At 42.6% G+C, this 23,251-nt stretch overlaps 1 long non-coding RNA gene across 2 annotated transcripts; it reads right to left on the reverse strand.

Moving 5' to 3' along the window:
* Nucleotides 1-10,680: 10,680 nt before the first annotated feature.
* Nucleotides 10,681-22,937, reverse strand: LOC126993518 (uncharacterized). 2 transcript variants are annotated; one of them, XR_007747867.1, is made up of 4 exons: nucleotides 22,854-22,937; nucleotides 19,836-19,987; nucleotides 19,127-19,339; nucleotides 10,681-10,811 (listed from the first exon to the last, which is right to left on the reverse strand). It is a non-coding gene; the product is annotated as an uncharacterized LOC126993518 (long non-coding RNA). The 2 variants fall into 2 exon arrangements; XR_007747868.1 differs by lacking the exon at nucleotides 22,854-22,937 and adding an exon at nucleotides 22,043-22,272.
* Between the last annotated feature and the right edge of the window lie 314 nt (nucleotides 22,938-23,251).

Below are 23,251 nucleotides of genomic sequence, written 5' to 3' on the forward strand. Positions count from 1 at the left end.
CTATCAGACCCAGTGCATAGTCAGGCCAGAGCAAGACCTTACTATTAAAATCCTCACCAGTTGGCTCACACAATCCTTAACATTAAGTAGTTTATGTGCCGGAGAGGTGCACTTGAGGGAGTGTTTATAGAAGGGAAACACTGCATACCAGACATAGCCAGGCCCCCTTGCTGACTAAAATTATGTAACAAAACCGTCTCTAATTTGTCTCCACAGTCTAGTACAGTCGGCGCAATTGAAAATGTCGCGAGATGCGGCAGACTTAACAACAAAGACTAAACAATAAAAAATGTAAAAAAAAATAGTACTTACCAAGCTCTAGTAGCGTGTAGGCATCCCTTTACGTTTAATGCACTCATTAAGGCGTGTAGGAAGGGAACTGGCAAGGTTTTTTAGAGTATCAGGGTTAATTTCCTCCCATTCCTTCCTGATTGCTGCCTTCAGCCGGGTTACCGATGAGGTGTCTGCTTGTCGTAATTTCCGTTTCAAAATGGCCCACAGATTTTCTATTGGATTTAAATCAGGTGAGTTACCTGGCCAATCACTGAAGAATGGAATGTCACAGTCTGTGAGCCACCGAGTCACATCCTTGGCAGTGTGACAAGGTGCACCGTCTTGCATGAAGAAGTCGGCCCCACACATGTCAAAAGAGTCTGGTAGGTGGTCACATAAGAGCTCGAAGTAATTGTTTTTGTTGACAGTCACATTTTGAGGGAAAAATACAAGGTCACCAATGCTGTGATATGAAAAACATCCCCATACCATCACTTTGTCTGGGTGTTTCACGACGCCTTTCGTGTACTTGGGGTCAATGGGGTCGCTGCCTCTGGGCCGGTACACTCTGCCAGACGTTGGGCAGCGTTACACAGAACATGGCCTCATCGCTCCAGAGCACACTACGCCACTTAACGACATCCCATTCTTTGTATTTCTTGGCAAAAATAAGTCTGTTTCTCCTTTGTCGTTCTGTCAGCTCGGGTTTAGGCAGCGGCCGGTGAGAGAGGTACTGCAGGTCGTCGTGAATGTAATGCTGCACCGTTCTTAAACTGACAGAAGCAAGTAAATTAGGATTGCCTTGCTGTATTTCTTTAGCTGTAAGGCGTGGATTAACCTCCAGCTGACGTCTGATAACATTTAAAGTCCGTTGGTTAATTTGTTTTGCTTTGCCAGGGTGCTCCTTGTGCCCTGGTAGTGAGACACCTCCACCGTCGAGAAATCTTTTCACCCAGCGTTGCACAGTTCTAAGGTTAACACCAGCACTATTTGAAATATCCTTTAGTGGCTTTCCGGCCTTGTAGAGGGCCACTATCTCTGCGATTTTGTCACTGTTAATTTGAGGTCTCGCAGCCATTGTTGTTGGAATAGGAGTGTAACATTAGACGAGTGACGGGAAAAAACACAGGAAAATCGATCATTTCCCAATGCGGTAACCGCCTCTCATCACTCAGTGACAGACACTGAGTTCAAGGTCATCTGTCAATCTTGGCGCCAATTAGCTGCCAGATGTTCAATAACCATGCGGCAAGTGGCGGTTTAACCTAGAGAGGAGCGTAATTTGAAATACTAGTAGAGATGATGAATCGTCTCGCTATCGGATGTTAACGCTTCATCGCGACATTTTCAATTGCGCCAACTGTAGAATGTTAAGCAATTTATGTGCCAGAAGGATTATATTTGCCATGATAGGAGGGAAATAATACTACCAGCCCCAGTGCATGGTCAGGCCAGAGGAGGAAGATTTGCTGACTAAAATGATGTAGCAAATCTTCTCTAATTTGTCTCCAAGATCTGAAATGTTAAGTAATTTATGTGCCAGAAGGATTATATTTACCATGATAGGAGGAAAATAATACTACCAGCCCCAGTGCATGGTCAGGCCAGAGGAGGAAGATTTGCTGACTAAAATGATGCAGCAAAAGCCTCACTAATATGTCTCCAAGGTCTAAAAGGTTGATCAAAGCAAGCTGTGGCCAGACAAGGCACAGAATTAACCAAGATTGCCGTGGCTGATTTGTCCCTCGAGGAAATGTGGGTGAGCAAGAATTTTAAGTGAACTGAAGACTGGGGGATATACAACACTAATTACTGGTGGAGAACATTACCTAAAAATGTCATGGCGAGCTTGTTAACGTTGTTGTATTAGCTACTGGCTGAAGGAACTGTGGGAGACCAAGATTTGTACGTGATTTATACGTGAACTAAACACTGGGCAGTAAAGGTCACAAATGATGCAGTTAGAGATTTAATGAAGTCAGAAGTAAATGGGCAGCTTGTTAACTAATGAAGCTACTGTGCTGTGACGAGATAGTTTTTTTTTTTTTTTTTTTTTTTTATTTATTTATTTATTTATTTATTTATTTTTTTTTTTTTTTGCCTATAGCTCCCATGGGCTTTCTTCATGGGCCTGGTGGTTGGCCCAAGCCCGCCATGGTGCAGGCAATTTTCATAGTGGCGCCATTTATTCTTGGCTCATGCTGCCCCCCAGAACTCATTCTTGATTCACTTGGATAAGAACATAAGAACATAAGAACGCAGGAGTCTGCAAGAGGCCGGTAGGCCTGTACGAGGCAGCTCCTTTGACCCTAAGCTCCCGTGTATCTAATCCCAGCTCCCCTCGCTCTCCATGAATTTATCTAATCTATTCTTGAATGTGACAATTGTATTGGCACTCACCACATGACTGCTAAGCCTATTCTACTCATCCACCACCCTGTTAGTAAACCAATTTATGCCTATGTCCCTGTTGAATCTGAATTTATCCAGTTTAAACCCATTACTTCGTGTCCTACCCGGTTCTCTTACCAACAAAACCTTATGAATGTCTCCCTTATTAAAGCCCTTCATCCATTTATAAACCTCGATCATGTCTCCACGCACCCTTCGCCTTTCTAGAGAATGCAAGTTTAACTGTTTGAGTCTTTCCTCGTATGGCAAGTTTCTCAACCCCTGAATCATCTTAGTCATCCTCCTCTGCACCGATTCTAACATTTTGATATCCATTCTATAGTAGGGTGACCAGAACTGAACCGCATAGTCAAGATGAGGTCTAACTAATGCTAAATATAGTTTGAGGAAGACTTTGGGGCTTCTGTTGCTTACGCTCCTTGAAATAAATCCCAGTACCCTATTAGCTCGATTTCTAGCTTGAATGCATTGTGCCCTTGGACGGAGATCAGAGCTCACTAAGACCCCTAAATCCCTCTCGCACCCAGACCTGCTTATGAGAGTGTCATTTAAGCAATAGATATGTGAGGGGTTGTTCCTACCAACACTCAGAATACTGCACTTCCCTACATTGAACTCCATCTGCCATATATCCGCCCAGTCATACAATCTGTTGAGTTCACCTTGGAGAATACTAGCGTCCTGATCCGACTCAATTACTCTACCGATCTTGGTATCATCTGCAAATTTACTAACATCACTACTAATTCCTGTGTCTAAGTCATTGATATAAATAATAAACAAAAGTGGACCTAATACCGAACCTTGTGGGACCCCACTCGTAACACATCCCCAGTCAGATCTTTTACCATTGATTTGCACTCTTTGCTTCCTATTGCTAAGCCACGCCTTGACCCAGTTCAAAACTTTACCCTCTACTCCGTGAGCCTGTAATTTAAGCAACAGTCGTTGGTGAGGAACTTTGTCAAACGCTTTACTAAAATCAAGATAGATTACATCATAATTTTCATCTCTGTCAACCGCCTCAAATACTTTATTGTAGAAGGACAAGAGATTGGTGAGGCATGACCTACCTTTTGTGAACCCATGCTGCGAGTCGTGAATTAAGCTATGTTTCTCTAAATGCTCCCGAATGTTCCTGGCTATTATGGACTCCAGCATCTTCCCTATAACCGATGTTAAGCTAATTGGGCGATAGTTATAGGCAACTGACCTGTCACCCATTTAAAAAATCGGCGACACATTAGCATCTTACCATAGGCTCTGCACATATAGCCATTACCGACATCTTAAAGATGTCGGTTATGGGTCACTGATTATATCACCTAACTCCTTTAATACCCTCGGAAATATCCCGTCAGGACCTGGCGACTTGTTCTTCTTAAGCTTATCTATCTCATCCTGAACTACTTGCCTGGTAATGATTATATCCTCAATTTATCGCCATCCCCGCCTCGTACACCTGAACTCTTTCCGGTATAGTCGTTCGATCCTCCTGTGTGAATACTGAAAGGAAGTAGTCGTTCAACAATGTGCTCATATTTTCGTAATTTTCTACTAGCTCCCCTGTGTTTGTTTTCAGCGGTCCAATTTTCTCCCGTGTTTTTGTTCTATACATCTGAAAGAAGCCCTTAGGATTACTTTTCGCCTCATTTGCTACTTTGATCTCATAGTTCTTTTTTGCTATCCTGGTGTTTTTCTTAACTAATCTAGATAGTTCGACGTACCGGCCCCTGAGATGTGTTTCCCCATTCTTTATTTTCTGATAAATTCCCTTCTTTAACCCAATCTCGTGTTTTAGTCCACGAGTCATCCACTTAGGATCATTGTTTTCTTTTCTAAGTGTTCGCTGTGGTATATGCTGTTCTTGCCCCCCTACTATTACTCTAACTAAATTATTGTAAGACATTTCTACCTGGTTCTCCTGGCTCTCCAATCCGCAGTTCTGGCCCTCATGAATCCCTAAATTATCCCAGTTTACCCCTTCAAGATGTCTTCGAAGCCCCTCGTAGTTTCCTCTAGAGTCCGGGTTGATGGGTGGTCTTCAGGACAGCATGTGGGTAGTCTTAGGCCACTCGGCGGTGACTGAAAAATCCCAGGTAGTAGCGTGGGGATTCAAACCCACGTCGTCCAGCACGTGGTGAATGCAGGGCCCCACACACTAACCACTCAGCCACCGCCTACCTTTGTGAAAGTAATATAAGAAGAAATTAGGTTAGTTTACATAGGAGAAAATAGGGAGGAGGTAAGATTACTTTGAGAACTGTCTGGCTGGCTTGTTAGTGGATCTGCTATGCTCTGACTAGCTCGCTGACTGACATTTTAAGGGTTACTACATTTAATTAGAAAACAAAACAATGGAGCAGGGAGTGTGGTTATTTGAGAGCAGTCTGATCATGGTTTTGTTATGCTGTGACTACTAGCTGCATAAGGGAAGAACACACAGCCAAGATATATGTATGTACGTTCTCCTGGCATGGCACCCCAGTCCTGTCCCAGCCCCTAGCGGTAGAGGGGCTTGGACCCCCGCCAGTGTGTGTGTTTGAAGATAAAACTGAGCTGAAGGGGAATGAAAGTACAGCACACAGCTTGTTTTAAGTGTCAAGTAGGTGTCAGAAGGCATGAGTTTGCTTCCTTCAACCCTATCTTGAGCTGAACACTCAGGCAGAGATTTATACTGAGTAAACCTGAGCTATGTAAACAAAGGGGAAGGAAACACCAAGACCTTGTTTGTGTGGGAAGGAGGGTTGGAGGCATGAGATGGCTTCCTTCAACCTTATCTTGAGCTGAACACTGAGGCAGAGATTTATACTGAGTAACACCTGAGCTATGTAAACAAAGGGGAAGGAAACACCAAGACCTTGTTTGTGTGGGAAGGAGCTGTTGACTTTCCACAACATCAACTCCATCATAGAGGGATTTATATGAAGTCATAGCAACAAAGGGGAAAGAATATTTACCACACAGAGCTAGTGTTAAGAGTCCTGTGTACTGTTGTGCTGAGGTGGTGTCAGCTGCATGAGCTCCCTCCCTTCCATTAAAACATTCAAGCAGAACACACACACATAGATTGTTTCTCTGCATCAGGGGCTTCAGAATGCACTCAGTAACCTCAGACCTAGCCAGTGACCTCAGAGCTGTGGTATGAAGGCAGTAAGCAGCATCTGTGTGTGATTTGGTATAGTCTGGCTCAGCTTAACGTGTGGGTGTGGGGGGGTTCAGCGTAAGGGTCCCCTTGTATGGCACTGCCGCGTGTCTCCTAGCCCGCGACGTAGAAATGTTCTAATATAAGTAAAATCATGGCAAATATGATCAGCAAATATGTATACACATTTAATCTTAGTATTATAACATATGAAAGAACAGTTAACTTATAATGGATAAGATATTGATAAGCATATAAAGAAATGTGGCATATATTTTTAGTGTTGCTAAAAAAAATGCTATACTTATTATTGAGTTTCCCTCACGTTTTGGGATGTGTACGTAGTTTCACAATTATATTTAGATTATATCGTGAGGGAATGTATGCTAAGATAAGCTGAAAAAAACATATATATATATATATATATCTTTATATATATCTATATATATATATATAGATAGATATATATATATATATATATATATATATATATATATATATATATATATATATATATATATATATCAACGCTGGACTCCCAGATCACCTGGCACCTTACAGCCGCACTTTAAGATGAGTCTTACTATAGTGTTGCTAAGATGAGGCATGTGCTAGACGCTGTGTGGGTAAGTGAGATCATGAATGTCTTTAGTGTAGTCAGAAAACCTTCAGGAGGAGGGAGGAACACCAGGTAACCTTATTCCAGACTTTCATTTAGGTGTTTTGTGGCCGTGAAAAGCTTTGTAGGTAAATGAGATCATGAATTAGTTTGGTTTAGTCAGAAATACCTTATTCCAGACTCATTTAGGTGCCTTAATTGTGTCTGTGAAAAGATGTGTGGGGAAATGAGATAAGGGCCTTTTTTTTTTTACAGCTAAGGAAATAACTTTGAAATATCTTTTTGGGAATGAAAATAATGCAGTGTTAACTTTATCCCAGTCCTGCATTTAGGTGAAGCTGTGAGGGAAGCTGTGATCATGCAAGGGAATAAGAAAGAATAATGATAATAAGATGATAATAATAATGAGAACAATAGGTATATTAATAAACGTCTTTGTCCACAGCTCTGAAAAATGAAGAAAGGAAGGAAGGACGGAAGGAAGATAATCTCAGAAGACCCATACAGTCCATTACATGTCTTTCATGTTATGTTATTACATTCCTGTACTCCCAAAGCCCGGTCTGGGGCCACAGCACTCACAAGGTCCAGATGCAGACTGCGGCCACCACTTGAGCACTGCTTGTACACCAATCCTTATTTAGTTGTGTTCTTGTAGAGTTAAATCCAGACATCCCATATCCTTAGGCCAGGTCAAAAGTAAAGTTTGGTGTGCATGGCCTCAGTGCTCATCTCTGTTACATTGCCCCTGGAGGCTGTGGAGGCAGGAGCCCAGCACCCTGGGACACACTCAGACTACCACAGGTGCCTCCCCAGGGGTCTCCAGGTACACATGATCACCCAGACACAAAGGATGACCTGCATACTAACTGCCCAAGCCGGGATTCAAACCATGGCCAGCAAATTTGTAGGTAGGCATGCCAGCCACAGCACCATGGAGCCATGTATTATACTAGTACTTGGCACTGGTATCCTATGCTATTTATTCCTAGCTAGTTGGACACCAGAGAGGTTTCCTGTATTAATTTCATGGGTTTTATGTTATATATTTGTTTATTAGGTGTATCTTTTTATTAGTTTTTATCATGATTTTTATTGTTATTTAGTGAAGCAGCTCAAGGAAAACTGTTGTTGTTCTGGATGTTTTCTTCCTCTCTCTCTTGTCATCATTTTAGCTCCCGTCCTCTCTCATCTCGCTTCTCTTCTTCCTTCTCTCTCTCTCTTTCTCGAAACTCACTTGAATGTAATACAAAACACACTTTGCAAATTGATATTTTTATTGCTGAACACAAACACACACACATACACATAGTGACATAAGGAAGGTCATGTGGCTATGTAGGGGGGCGGGTCAGGGCAGGGTCCATTATGTGTCTGGGGGAGGGCATGTGTCTGTGGGATGTTATCAACTTCCTGTGGGTGACATCCTGTGTGGCCTGTGAGCTGAGAGAGAGAGAGAGAGAGAGAGAGAGAGAGAGAGAGAGAGAGAGAGAGAGAGAGAGAGAGAGAGAGAGAGAGAGAGAGAGAGAGAGAGAGAGAGAGAGACTGCCAAGAGATTGCCAAGAGAGAGGGAGAGAGAGTGGTAGCCCAAGGAAGGAGTAGACAGGTAAACAGATGAAGAAAGATGCATGAAAGGGAGGGAGAAAGAACTTGAGTGATAAATAAGGAAGTTAAACAGAGATGAGAAAAAGGAAATATATACAAGGTTAATGTGTAAAGTACAGTCATCTGTAACTGTATATTTGAGGCTTTCAGAGGAGGCGGGACATAAGGAACAGTCCTATTTTTTCCTAGTTTGTACTGGGAAGGGAGAGTCTGGCTATCCTACACATCCCAGGAGGAACAAAACACAAGTTACAAGGGTAAGGCAACTCTTGGTACGCCCAACACAAGGTTGCTTTTCCCTTGCAACTTGTTTCTCATCTTATTCTTCCTGGAATGCATAGAATACCAGACCTTCCTTTCCCAGTGCAGACTAGAACACAATGGGCCTTTCCCTTACGTCCCCTCCCCTCCAAATGCCTCAAATATGTGTGTGTGTAATGAAAGAAAAATGGATATAAACCTAATGAATAGGAGTCTGAAGAGATAGAAAAATAGAATGGGAAGGAAGCAGATATGAGGAAGGAATGGAGAGGAAGAGAGGGAAGAGACAGAGAGGGAAGAAATAGAACAGGAAGGAAGGAATACAATGAACTGAGCAGAAGAAGAAGGAACCAAACGGGAGTATAAAACACTTATGTATGTATATGTTCGTGTTGTATGTACTATTAAGACTGACTTGGAAATTGATGTAAGAATATAAATTAATAAACATTAGAAATAAAGAATTTTCAAGTGTTTTCTGTGTGTGTGTGTGTCAGAGAGAGAGAATGTGTAGAGGAAAATACTATTACTACTGTTCTAATTCTTGTTCTTCTTATGCTATTCCTCTTATTATCACTTCCTCCTCCTTCTTCCTCCTTTGTCTTCCTGCTGTTGACTCAAATCTGCAAAACAAATACAAATTTTATCAATATAAGGAAATGGGAGATAGGAAATGCTAATAATGACCAACTAGACTCCCTTACTAATAATAATAATAGCTATGATAATGAACGACCCCTCTCTCTCTCTCCCTCTCTCTCTCGTGTAATAACATGCAACACGATTGACTCCTTTAAAAACAAGCTCGACCGTCACTCCCTTGAACTTAATATTAACTAGAATAGAAAAGCAACGTTTTGGAGCCATCTGATTAATGTAGAATCACTTAGGTTTAAGGACAGACCACCTAGTCTGGACCATGGGGTCTGTGTGGTCTGATTTTCTATGTATGTAGTCTCTCTCTCTCTCTCTCTCTCTCTCTCTCTCTCTCTCACCAACCTTCCCATAAGCTAGGAAGGGAAGGGACAGAAAGGGTCACTTTGGCACTGTAAGCAGGCACTCACTGGCACTAAAATAACATGAACAAGACTTAGGGGACTTAACTGCTAAGACTGGACTCTGGAGCCATCCCTAAGAGCTGAAGGACTGGGTGTAATGAAAGACAATGTTCCCTATTGTACACCTTGCAGAATAGATTGGGATAGATAGATTAAGCTATTTTTATCCTCTCCTGTCTCTCTCTTTCTTCATTCCTTTCCTGTTAAAGTAATAAAAATATATAAAAATAAAAATGAACTGCAATAGATATACATGAAATTTTAGAATGGACAAAAATGGTGTTGATGCATGTTTCACCTCCACCACACAACACCACTAGACACCGATTTTTCATCACCACTGCCTTCAACACTGCCACACCACTAAAGATGCATATTTACAACACCATTAGGTATAGAGATCATCACCACCAAGACTATAACACCAATTTTCATTACCACCAACACAAGTACCTCCACCATCAACACCAGAACCTCTAAAAATGCCTATATTTCACCACCACTGCCATCAACACCTCCACAAAGGCTATCAACACCAATTTTCATCACCACCATTACAGTAAACACCGTTCACCACCACTCATCACCGTTTAAAAGAAGCTAGTTTTCAACACCACCACAGACTGACATCACCACCACTTCATCACTACACACCAGCACCCCTAACAATGCTTCTCATCACTGTCATTAACACTTTCAACACCACCACCACCACTCAGGACTAATTTTGGCGGATATTTTGGGGGTCTAGAAGGCATCCTCAGGTGGGGGAAATTTTTGAAAACCCAGCACTCTTCGGGGCATTTGGAGGCCGATGCAGAAGATATTTGGGAATCTCTATCCAGCCCCAGGAATTACAACCCTGCCACTGAAAACACCGCGGGCCCACCACCAGGCCACTGACCAAAGCCTGCTGCTGCTATAGGCTAGGACATAAAAAAGATAATAATAATAATAATAGTAATAATAATAATAAATAATTGACACAAAAAGTGACCACCAGTGCAAGATGGGGGTTTGGGTCCCGCCCACCACAACAGACAGTCTTTTTCAGTCACCGCTGAGTGGCCCAACACTACCCACATGCTGTCCTGGTGCACGCCTGTCAACCCAGACTCTAGATTCTCTCTCTAAAAGAGGGGATCAGAGGTGAGCCAGGCAAGGTGGCGCCACTATAAACATTTCCCTGCACTATAGAGGGCTGACGCTGGCTGATGGGACTCACCACCAAAAAAGACTACCACACCAAGAGGCAGAAAAATACTGCTGACACATTACTATAGCTGCCACTGCCACTGCAGCCTCCGCCTCCATTCCCTAAGGCTGGAGACGGGTCTGAAGATCCCCGGCACTGGCGGTGGGCTGGGCAGCCTGGGGTCTTGTGGCCTGGTGTTGGCACTGGGCTGCTGCTGCTCCCAAGGTCTGGTGATGCTGAGGCCTGGAGAGCGAGGAAGGACTTGGTAAGTTATGAAAGAAACAAGATGGATGGCTGGATATAAGCAAAGTGATGATACATTTCCAAAAGCCAAGAAATGCAAGTAAATAATAACTAAATGATGGAATTTGTAAACACATAAACAGACAGACATATATCAGAGTTGCTTTGATTTAAATTATGTGATTTAATCTATTACAGGACAAATAAAAAGCATAAGAAAGATTATCATTAGAAAGGAAATCGTGATCTTTTCCTACCTGATTTTTCATATATATATATATATATATATATATATATATATATATATATATATATATATATATATATATATATATATATATATATATATATATATATATATATATAAATATAAACATAGATAAATATTATTATAGAGATGAAAGGCTATAGTTTGAAGGGTTTAACACACACACACACACACACACACACACACACACACACACACACACACACACACACACACACACAAAGACGGAGACGGGATCACACGAGCGTAAGCCCAGGCCCTGTAAAATTACAACTAGGTAAATACAACTAGGTAAATACACACACACATCTTTTTTTAAAATGCAAATTGGAGTGGGCTGTACAAAGCCAAAAGTACCCAAGACAAGTGGGAGGAGTTTTTAAAGCTGTACAAAGAAGCCGAGAATAGATATGTCCCTGAGGTAACCAAAAAGGATGTTGGTAAAAAGGAGTGGTTTAACAAAAGATGCAAGGCAGCTAGAAAAAGAAAGGAGGAAGCCTGGAAGGGATGGAGGAGACGAGGAAGAATCAACGCATGGAACAATTTCAAACAAGCAAGGAATGAATATACAAAGATTAGAAGAGAAGAAAAACGGAAATATGAAAAAGATATAATCGACAAATGCAAAGACCAACCTAAATTATTTTATAGACATGTGAACGGCAAATTAAAGAATTGAGAAACAATCGATAAACTGAAAATGGATGGAACTACATATGAAGACCCAGCAGAGATGGCAGAAGTGATGAACAACAGCTTTCATAGAGTTTTCACAAAGGAAGACGAATTCGTACAACCACCGGGCCAGGAAAGAGGAAGGGTTATGCAGGAGATACAGTTAACGGTGCAGGAGGTCAAGGAAAGCTTGAGCAAGCTGGATGTAAGAAAGGCGACAGGGCCGGATGAAGTATCAGGGTGGATCCTGAAAGAATGTAGTGAGCAACTCCCTGAGTGAAGGAAGGGTACCACAAGATTGGAGGAGAGCAAACATAGTACCAATTTATAAAGGAGGAGAGAGTGAGGACCCATTAAATTACAGACCGATATCACTCACTAGTGTGGTTGCGAAGATATGTGAGAGGCTAGTTAAAAACAGGTGGTCGGATTTTTGGTGAGAGAATTATCTCGATTGCCAGTTTGATTCAGGAGAGGAGATCGTGTGTCACCAACTTGTTATGTTACTACTCAAGGGTGACATATTTAATACAAGAGAGAGATGGCTGGGGGATGGAGTGTACCTGGATTTGAAAAGGTATTCGACAAAGTACCACACAGAAGACTAATTTGGAAAATTAAAAATAGGGGTGGAGTGGGTAATGGACTGATTAAGTGGCTGGAGGACTTCCTAACTAACAGGGAAATGAGGACAATAATCAAGGACAAGGCTTCCAACTGGTGCCCAGTGAGGAGTGGGGTCCCACAAGGTTCGGTGCTGGCGCCAATAATGTTTGCTGTTTATATAAATGATATGGTGGAAGGAGTGACCAGCTATGTGAGTGTTTGCAGATTATGCAAAGCTATTGAGACGAGTCAATGATGTGAAAGACTGTGAGGCATTGCAGAGGGACCTGGACAAAATATGGGAGTGGAGTGGTACATGGCAGATGTAATTCAACCTTGGGAAATGTAAAAGAGTTTGGTAGGAGTGGTAGAAGATGTGAATATGATTATAAGATGGGAAGTGAGATAATATGCAGAGGAATTTTTTTTTTTTTTTTTTTTTTACAGCAAAGGAGACAGCTCAAGGGCACAAAAAAGTAAACATAAATAAAAAAAAGCCCGCTACTCGCTGCTCCTAAAAGAATCCAAAGAGGTGGCCGAAAGATAAGTCAGTTTCGGGAGGAGAGGTGTCCTGATACCCTCCTCTTGAAAGAGTTCAAGTCGTAGGCAGGAGGAAATACAGATGAAGGAAGATTGTTCCAGAGTTTACCAGCGTGAGGGATGAAAGAGTGAAGATGCTGGTTAACTCTTGCATAAGGGGTTTGGACAGTATAGGGATGAGCATGAGTAGAAAGTCGAGTGCAGCGGGGCCGCGGGAGGGGGGGAGGCATGCAGTTAGCAAGTTCAGAAGAGCAGTCAGCGTGGAAATATCGATAGAAGATAGAAGAAGAGGCAACATTGCGGCGGAATTTAAGAGGTAGAAGACTATCAGTATGAGGAGGAGAGCTGATGAGACGAAGAGCCTTTGCCTCCACTCTGTCCAGAAGAGCTGTGTGAGTGGAGCCCCCACATGAGATGCATACTCCATACGAGGGCGGACAAGGCCCTGTATATGGACAGCAACTGTGCAGGGAGAAGAACTGGCGGAGACGGTAAAACGCCCAGCCTCGAGGAAGCTGATTTAGTAAGAGATGAGATATGAAGTTTCCAGTTGAGATTTTGAGTTAAGGATAGACCGAGGATGTTTAGTGTTGAGGAAGGTGATAGCTGGGTGTTGTCAAAGAATAGGGGATAGTTGTTTGGAAGATTGTGTCGAGTGGATAGGTGGAGAAACTGTGTTTTTGAGGCGTTGAAGGACACCAGGTTCTTCTTGCCCCAATCGGAAATAATAGTAAGGTCTAAGGCTAAGCGTTCTGCAGCCTCCAGCCTTGAGTCGTTAAGTTCCTGAAGGGTGGGTCTTCTATTAAAAGAAGTTGAATAATGCAGAGTGGAATCATCGGCGTAGGAATGGATAGGACAGTTCGTTTTGGAAAGAAGATCATCAATGAACAACAGAAAAAGAGTGGGAGATAGGATAAAACCCTGTGGGACACCACTGTTAATAGATTTAGGGGAAGAACAGTGACCGTCTACCACGGCAGAAATAGAACGGTCAGAAAGGAAACTGGAGATAAAGGTAGAGAAGGATAGAAACCGTAGGAGGGTGGTTTGGAAAGCAAAGATTTGGGCCAGACCCTATCAAAAGCTTTTGATATGTCCAGTGCAATAGCAAAGGTCTCACCGAAACGGCTAAGAGAGGATGACCAAGAGTCAGTTAAGAAGGCTAGATCACCAGTGGAACGCCCCTTGCGGAACCCATACTGGCGATCAGATAGAAGGTCAGAAGTGGAAAGGTGCTTTTGAATCTTACGGTTAAGGATTGATTCAAAAGCTTTAGATAGACAAGAAAGTAAAGCAATAGGACGGTAGTTTGAGGGATTGGAGCGGTCACCCTTCTTAGGTACAGGCTGTGTGAAGGCATACTTCCAGCAAGAAGGAAAGGTAGATGTTGACAGGCAGAGGCGAAAGAGTTTGACCAGGCAGGGTGACAGCACGGAGGCACAGTTTTTAAGGACAATAGGAGGCACTCCATCAGGTCCATAAGCCTTCTGAGGATTGAGGCCACACATAGAAAACATCATTTTGAAGAATCTTTATAACAGGCATAAAGGAGTCAGAGGGGGGATGAGTAGGAGGAATATGCCCAGAATCGTCCAGAGTGGAGTTTTTAGAAAAAGTTTGAGAGAAGAGTTCAGCCTTAGAGATAGATGAGACGGCAGTGTTGCCGTCAGGACTGAGGAGTGGAGGAAAAGATGAAGAAGTGAAGTTGGAGGAGATGTTTTTGGCTAGATGCCAGAAGTCACGGGAAGAGTTAGAGAAAGCAAGGTTTTGACATTTTCTATTAATGAAAGAATTTTGGTTAGTCGTAGAATAGATTTGGCACGATTTCGCAGAAATGTAAAGTTCATAATTAGCATTAGTTTGAAGGCTCTGGTATCTTTTGTGAGCTACCTCTATCATTGACAGCACGAGAACAAGCGTGATTAAACCAAGGCTTTTAGCGTGAGGAGTAGAGAAAGAACGAGGAATGTATGCCTCCATTCCAGAGACAATCACCTCTGTGATGCGCTGAGCACACACAGAGGGGTCTCTATCCTGGAAGCAATCATCATTCCACGGGAAATCGGAAAAGTACATCCTCAGGTCGTCCCACCGAGCTGAAGCAAAATGCCAGAAGCATCGCCTCTTCGGTGGGTCCAGAGGATGTACAGGAGCGATAGGACAGGATGCAGAAATAAGATTGTGATCGGAGGAGCCCAACGGAGAGAACAGTTTGACAGAATAAGCAGAAGGGTTTGAGGTAAGGAAGAGGTCTAGAATGTTGGGCCGATCTCCAAGACGGTCAGGAATACGTGTAGGGTGCTGGACCAACTGCTCTAGGTCGTTGAGGATAGCAAAGTTGTAGGCTTGTTCACCAGGATGGTCAGTGAAAGAGGATGAAAGCCAAAGCTGGTGGTGAACATTGAAATCTCCTAGAATGGAGATTTCAGCGAAGGGAGAGTGGGTCAAGATGGAAGAAAAAGATTTGGGAGTGACTATCTCAGAGAACATGTCACCGGACAAACACATCAACAGGATAACGGGACAAACTATGAATTTGCTGAAGAACATAAGGACGGCATTTGTGTATTTGGACGAAGAGATGATGAAGAAAATAATAGTTACAATGATAAGGCCAAGGTTGGAGTATGCAGCAGTGGTCTGGTCTCCTCATGAAAAGAAGAATATAAGAAAGCTGGAAAGAGCACAGAGAATGGCAACTAAGATAACATAACAACATAAGAACATAGGAGTCTGCAAGAGGCCGGTAGGCCTGTACGAGGCAGCTCCTCTGAACCTAAGCTCCCGTGTATCTAACCCCACCTAATAATCGCTGTCCATGAATTTATCCAATCTATTTTTGAATGTGACAATTGTATTGGCACTCACCACATGACTGCTAAGCCTATTCCACTCATCCACCACCCTGTTTGTAAACCAATTTTTGCCTATGTCCCTGTTGAATATGAATTTATCCAGTTTAAACCCATTACTTTGTGTCCTACCTGGTTCTCTTACCAACAAAACCTTATGAATGTCTCCCTTATTAAAGCCCTTCATCCATTTATAAACCTCTATCATGTCTCCACGCACCCTTCGCCTTTCTAGAGAATGCAAGTTTAACTGTTTGAGTCTTTCCTCGTATGGCAAGTTTCTCAACCCCTGAATCATCTTAGTCATCCTCCTCTGCACCGATTCTAACATTCTGATATCCATTCTATAGTAAGGTGACCAGAACTGAACTGCATAGTCAAGATGAGATCTAACTAATGCTAAATATAGTTTGAGGAAGACTTCGGCGCTTCTGTTGCTTACGCTCCTTGAAATTAATCCCAGCACCCTATTTGCTCGATTTCTAGCTTGAATGCATTGTGCCCTTGGACGGAGATCAGAGATAGTGCCGGAACTTAGGGATCGGACTTACGAGGAGAGACTCAATAGCATGGGGCTCACAACCCTGGAGAGAAGAAGAGAAAGAGGAGACTACTACGAAGTACACGAAGTACTACGAAGTACTATGAAGTACACCAAAACACTACGAAGTACTATGAAGTACACCAAAACACTACGAAGTACTATGAAGTACACCAAAACACTACGAAGTACTATGAAGTACACCAAAACACTATGAAGTACTATGAAGTACACCAAAACACTACGAAGTACTATGAAGTACACCAAAACACTATGAAGTACTATGAAGTACACCAAAACACTACGAAGTACTATGAAGTACACCAAAACACTATGAAGTACTATGAAGTACACCGAAACACTATGAAGTACTATGAAGTACACCAAAACACTACGAAGTACTATGAAGTACACCAAAACACTATGAAGTACTATGAAGTACACCAAAACACTATGAAGTACTATGAAGTACACCAAAACACTATGAAGTACACCAAAACACTATGAAGTACTATGAAGTACACCAAAACACTATGAAGTACTATGAATTACACCAAAACACTATGAAGTACTATGAATTACACCAAAACACTATGAAGTACACCTAAACACTATGAAGTACTATGAAGTACACCAAAACACTATGAAGTACTATGAAGTACACCAAAACACTATGAAGTACTATGAAGTACACCAAAACACTATGAAGTACTATGAAGTACACCAAAACACTATGAAGTACTATGAAGTACACCAAAACGCTATGAAGTACTAAGTACACCAAAACACTATGAAGTACTATGAAGTACACCAAAACACTATGAAGTACTATGAAGTACACCAAACACTCTGAAGCACTATGAAGTACACCAAAACACTATGAAGTACTATGAAGTACACCAAAACACTATGAAGTACTATGAAGTACACCAAAACACTATGAAGTACTATGAAGTACACCAAAACACTACGAAGTACTATGAAGTACACCAAAACACTATGAAGTACTATGAAGTACACCAAAACACTATGAAGTACTATGAAGTACACCAAAACACTATGAAGTACTATGAAGTACACCGAAACACTACGAAGTACTATGAAGTACACCAAAACACTACGAAGTACTATGAAGTACACCAAAACACTATGAAGTACTATGAAGTACACCAAAACACTATGAAGTACTATGAAGTACACCAAAACACTATGAAGTACTATGAAGTACACCAAAACACTACGAAGTACTATGAAGCACACATAAACACTATGAAGTACTATGAAGTACACCAAAACACTATGAAGTACTATGAAGTACACCAAAACACTACGAAGTACTATGAAGTACACCAAAACACTATGAAGTACTATGAAGTACACCAAAACACGCTGATTTCTTATCAATTCGGGACGGCTTCTGAATTTGGGGGGAAAAATTTTTTTGGCGCAAGTTGAAATTTTTCTCCCGAAGTGTTTTTGAACCCGAATTGATGCCGATTTGATTCACGAAGTACTACGAAGCTCCCGAAGCTAGCCGAATTCAACCCGAATTTGAAATTTTCAAATTCGGGACCGATTCGGGCTCTGTGGGACCGGGGGGTTATGAAGAAAGACTGGAGAAATTGGGACTTACAACACTGGAGAGAAGGAGAGAGGGGAACTAATACAGGATACAAGAGGGATTGGAGAAATTGGACGGAAGATTTAGTGGTATGTGACAGAAGTGTGACAAGAGGGGATGGTAAGAAATTGAAGAAGAGCAACTGTAGGAGAGACGTCAATAAGTACAGTTTTCCATACAGAAGCACAACAACATGGAACGGACTTGACGAGGAGACTGTGTGTGCAAAAACGATTCATGAATTTAAAGCCAAACTGGAAAATTAAGCGTTATAGAGACGGGACAGCACGAGCCTAATACTGCTCTTTTCCTGTATTTCACAACTAGGTAAGCTAGGTAAATACCTAATAGTAATACTAATGTACGAATTGTGAAATAAAATGGAAGAAGTAGATAACAAGTCCCCTTATGCAAGAGTTAACCAGCATCTCCATTCTTTCATCCCCCTTCACTGGTAAACTCTGGAACAGCCTTCCTTCTTCTGTATTTCCTCCTGCCTTGGACTTGACCTCTTTCAAGAAGTGTATCAAGATGCCTCTCCACCCGACATTGACCTCTCTTTTGGCTACTCTGTACTTTCTACTTTTGTGGAAGCGGCGAGTAGCGGGCTTTTTTTTTCCATTCTTTTTGTTGCCCTTGAGCCGCATCCTTAGATGTAAAAAAAGAGAGAGAGAGAGAGAGAGAGAGAGAGAGAGAGAGAGAGAGAGAGAGAGAGAGAGAGAGAGAGAGAGAGAGAGAGAGAGAGAGAGAGAGAGAGAGAGAGAGAGAGAGAGAGAGAGAGAGAGAGAGAGAGAGAGAGAGAGAAAAGGAAGATGCATGAGAGACATTACACCAAAATAATAATTAAAAAAAAAAATGCTAACCTAACTTAAGCTATTCCAGAGTGAGTATGGCCACAGAAACTCGCCTTGCAGCTCTCGGTAGCTTTCTCACTTTCTGTGTGCCCGCGGCCTTACACTCGCAGCCCGAAATCAGCCCCCTAAAAAGCCCCAAACCAGCCCGTTCTTAAGCCCATAGCGACCTGACGACTCCTTCTCAGCCCCTTTCCTTCCCCTCTACTCCTTTCAGCCCCCTCAGGCACCGAAATCAGCCCCAAAAATTACCCTTCACATTTTTTGTCTCTCAGCACTGATAGTAACCTTACAGTCTTATCCCTGCCCTCTCGCCCCTAAAAACAGCCTCTTCAGACCCCAATCAGCCGCAATCACCCACCTCTTAGATCGGCGAGGGCTACTCTGTCTCCTAGGCTAGGGTGACCCGTACTTGATCTTGAGGTTGCAGGCGGGTTCGATCTTAGTATAGGTTATGTCATGCAGCTCAGCCTGGGACAGTCCTGGGTTAGCTTGGAGGTGGAGTGTGACGCGCCGACGCAGCTCCTCGGGAAGTTGCCAGTGACGAGACTCCGAGGGTGACCGAGATCTTGACCTATGGGGTAAGGGAGGGGTTAGGAGGGGGGTTGGGTGAAAGGAGGGGAGGAGAAGGAAGGAAGGGAAGGGAAGGGGGAGGTTGAAGAAGAAAACAAATAAGAAAAAGAAAATATATGAAAAGAAAATTTATATTATAAAGAAAGAAAAAAAAATAAAGAAGAAGATGAGGAGGAGGAAAGGGAGGAAGGGGAGGGAAGAAGGATATAATTATAAATATGAAATAGTTAAAAATAGTAAATAATAACTAAAATATAATAAATAATATATATATAGACATATATATATATATATATATATATATATATATATATATATATATATATATATATATATATATATATATATATATATATAGTGTGTGAGTGTATCTCTCTCTCTCTCTCGCTCTCATTTTCTTATATTGTCTTTCTTTTCTTCTATGCCTCTTCTAACCCTTCCTTCTCCTCCTCCTCCTCCTCCTCCTCCACAGCTGTGCTTCCTACGTCTCCTCTTACGGGAGTCCCGATGCTGTAAGGAATCCACTTCTGTGTCCACTCCAGACAGCTGGTATCCACTCTTAGGGGTCAGGTTGTGGACGGTGGCTGTGTGACCTCCGACCTGCATGTGGTGACCTGTTGTGACCTGCGCACGTTGTGGCTCATCTGACCTGTGGATGTGGGGACTTTATTTTTTTTTGGAGAGAGAGAGAGAGAGAGAGAGAGAGAGAGAGAGAGAGAGAGAGAGAGAGAGAGAGAGAGAGAGAGAGAGATGCGTATGATGCCCTCTAGCCCCCAAAAGCTGCCAAAAGTACAGGCCTGAGATGAAATGTGAAAAAGGGCGAGTTGAAGGGAAAAAAAAAAAAGAAAAAAAAAAAGACATTAGTCAGGTTACATTAGGTTACATTAGGTTAAGTTAGTTTGATTTAATTTGGCATGCTCAGATTAAGTGTGGAAACGAGGGGTCGTGGGGTTCAAAGTCTCCCATTAAGGAGGTTACGTTAGGTTAAGTTAGTTTGATTTAATTTGGCATGCTCAGATTAAGTGTGGAAACGAGGGGTCGCGGGGTTCAAAGTCTCCCATTAAGGAGGTTACGTTAGGTTAAGTTAGTTTGATTTAATTTGGCATGCTCAGATTAAGTGTGGAAACGAGGGGTCGCGGGGTTCAAAGTTTCCCATTAAGGAGGTTACGTTAGGTTAGGGCAGTGTGACCCCTTGACTGGGGATTTCCTACCAGAATACCTCACCAAGCTGCAGGAATGGACCAAAACTGTCTGCTACAATTCAATGAAGAAAAATGTAAAGTCCTGCACCTTGGGAGGGGATATCCAGCACACCAATACCACATGGGAAACACTCAACTATCCACCACAGAGCCATAGTAAGACCTGGGACCATATGTTACCAGGCTACCAGTGAAGGGATATCCAGCACACCAATACCACATGGGAAACACTCAACTATCCACCACAGAGCCATAGTAAGACCTGGGACCATATGTTACCAGGCTACCAGTGAAGGGATATCCAGCACACCAATACCACATGGGAAACACTCCACTATCCACCACAGAGCCAGGGAAAGACCTGGGACCTTAATATGTTACCAGGCTACCAGTGAAGGGATATCCAGCACACCAATACCACATGGGAAACTCCACTATCCACCACAGAGAAAGACATGGGACTATATGTTACCAGGCTACCAGTGAAGGGATATCCAGCACACAAATACCACTTGGGAAACACTCCACTATCCACCACAGAGCCAAAGAAAGACTTGGGACTGTATATGACCAGGCTACCAGTGAGGGCAAAATCCTTGCCAACCACAGTGGACGGGTTAATTCAGAATGCTCAGATTAAATTCGAAAACAAGGGGGATCGAGAATAGATTTTAACTGAGAATAGATGGCGCCACTATAAACACTTGCCTGTGTCATGATGAGCTTGAACCGACCACCAGGCCCATAAAAAAGAAAGCCTAACAGCACTGTGGGCTCGGGCGTACAAATAACAAATAAAAAAAAATAATAAATGCGAAAACGATGGGGGAGTCAAGGAAGTCTGTTCGATAGGTTACGTTAAGTTAGTTTAAAAGTTTTTGGCTTGCGGTGTAGCCAACCAAAGTTAACCCATCCGCTGCGATTGTCAGGGACTTTGCCTTCACTGGTAGCCTGGTAACATAATAGTCCCAGGTCTGTCTCTGTGGTGGATAGTGGAGTGTTTCCCATGTGGTATTGGTGTGCTGGATATCCCTTCACTGGTAGCCTGGTAACATACACTCCCAGGTTTTACTCTGCCTCTGTGGTGGATAGTAGAGTGTTTCCCATGTGGTATTGGTGTGCTGGATATCCCTTCACTGGTAGCCTGGTAACATACACTCCCAGGTCTTACTCTGCCTCTGTGGTGGATAGTAGAGTGTTTCCCATGTGGTATTGGTGTGCTGGATATCCCCTCCCAAGGTGCAGGACCTGACATTTTTCTTGACTGATTTGTAGCCGTAGACACTTTTTGTTCCATTCCTGTAGCTTGGTGAGGTCGGACTGTAGGAAATCCACAGTCAAGAGGTTAAGTGTTAGGGAAAGAAAAAAAAATAATAATAAATAAATAAATAAATAAAGAGTATTAGGTAAATTATGTTCATGTTCGGGTTAGTTTAGATGTTTTCAGCTTGCAGTGTGGGTCAGCGGAAGTTAAGTGTATGTATTTACCTAGTTGTATTTACCTATTTGTAGTTTTACAGGGCCTGGGCTTTACGCTTGTGTGGTCCCGTCTCCGTATCTATATTTGTCCAACTTTTCCTTAAAGCTTTGCACACTCCTCGCCGATACTACATCCTCACTTAGTCTGTTCCAAACCTCTTTATTTCCTTGCGGGAAGCTATATTTCTTTGTCTCTCAAGCATCTTCCCTTCCTCAATTTTCTACAGTGTCCTCTTGTGTTCCTGGTTGTACTTCCTTCCCTCAGTAGTAACTCACCGTTATCTACTTCTTCCATTTTGCTCAACAATCTATAGATTTGTATTAGGTCTCCCCTTTCTCTTCTTTGTTCTAGTGTTGGCAAGTCTTTCCTCATATGTCAATCCCTCCAGCTCTGGAACCATTTTTGTTGCCATCCTTTGTGTTCTTTCTAGTTTCTTTATGTGTTTCTTCTTATGGAGAGACCACACTGCCTCCGCATATTCCGATTTTGGTCTGATCACAGTGGTAATGAATTTTTTCATCATATCCATGTAGTGGAATGCTATTCCTATATTTCTCACTATGTTATACATATCACCGAATATCAGATTACCATGACTCTCAGACTCAGGCTGTTTGTTATCTTGCATTATTAATCCCAGATCTTTCTCTTCATGTACTTTCTTTAATATTTCACCATCTCCCATTTTATATGTCCATTTTTTTTGTGTGTGTGTGTGTGTGGGTAAAATAAACCTGAAAGCCTCCACTTCCTTACACAACAGGTAAACACACACACACACACACACACACACACACACACACACACACACACACACACACACACACACGCACCTGTTTAGCAAGCCGCCCCAAAGCCATGACTCCATCTTGGTTCACCTGTGCAGGAACCCGACACCTGTGGAAGAAGAAGAAGAGTTGTGTCCATAGGGCCGCTTTCAGTCACTTTGTTTGTTTTGATCGCTGCCAATGGCGGCGATCAACGCTACAGTGTTCCACGTGAAACTGTCCTATAGGGGAGTGGCGGCAGCAGGGGAAGCGAGAGGTGTTGAGAGTGTGTGCCAAGGTGCTGGGCCAGGCTAACCCCGCAGCAGCCACTACCACCCCATCGGCCAGTTTGACACGGAAGTACCATAGCGGCCATTGGTAACGGTCAAAACAAACAAAGTGACTGTGAAGCGGCCCATAGTCTTAAATGTCTGGGGCTACATTAGCTTAAATTTATTCCCCTT

Source organism: Eriocheir sinensis, unplaced genomic scaffold (assembly GCF_024679095.1).
Source record: "Eriocheir sinensis breed Jianghai 21 unplaced genomic scaffold, ASM2467909v1 Scaffold626, whole genome shotgun sequence".
In the NCBI taxonomy this organism is placed as follows: Eukaryota; Metazoa; Arthropoda; class Malacostraca; order Decapoda; family Varunidae; genus Eriocheir; species Eriocheir sinensis.